Below are 533 nucleotides of genomic sequence, written 5' to 3' on the forward strand. Positions count from 1 at the left end.
AGTCAGAGCACACCTCGCTTTTTCAGACCGATGAGTTTTGTAAAAATCGACGCGTTTCAGAAAGGCGGGGCATAGAGGAGAAACAATAATGTACAGTATGTGGAAAATAATGTGTTTTTTGAATCTTAAACCGCATAAACACATTTCATTACACCAAATACACAAAATACTGTTCTTTTTAGCAGCATCATATGACCCCTTTAATGATGCTTTAATGATGCGCCCCCTGGAGGAAGACCCGCCGAATGCTTCAAACGCTTCATATGCATAATATGTGATCATTTATTTCTATATAATTTATCTTACATGTGATAGCAGTTTATTACAATTTTTACAGTGCTGTGCATCATTTTATTCTAATCTACAGTCATGCAAAACTTACGTGTCTGTACTACAGGTCACTTGTGCACTGATGCTTTGAATGGATTTGTATTTGATTAGTTATTTTCTTTGTGCATCAATGAAACCAATGCAACTGCATTTCTCTTAAATAAAAGATTGCATCTGCTCGAGAGAGAGAGAGAGAGAGAGAG

This window comes from Sinocyclocheilus rhinocerous, unplaced genomic scaffold (genome assembly GCF_001515625.1).
Source record: "Sinocyclocheilus rhinocerous isolate Xijiao unplaced genomic scaffold, SAMN03320098_v1.1 scaffold283, whole genome shotgun sequence".
Taxonomy (NCBI): Eukaryota; Metazoa; Chordata; class Actinopteri; order Cypriniformes; family Cyprinidae; genus Sinocyclocheilus; species Sinocyclocheilus rhinocerous.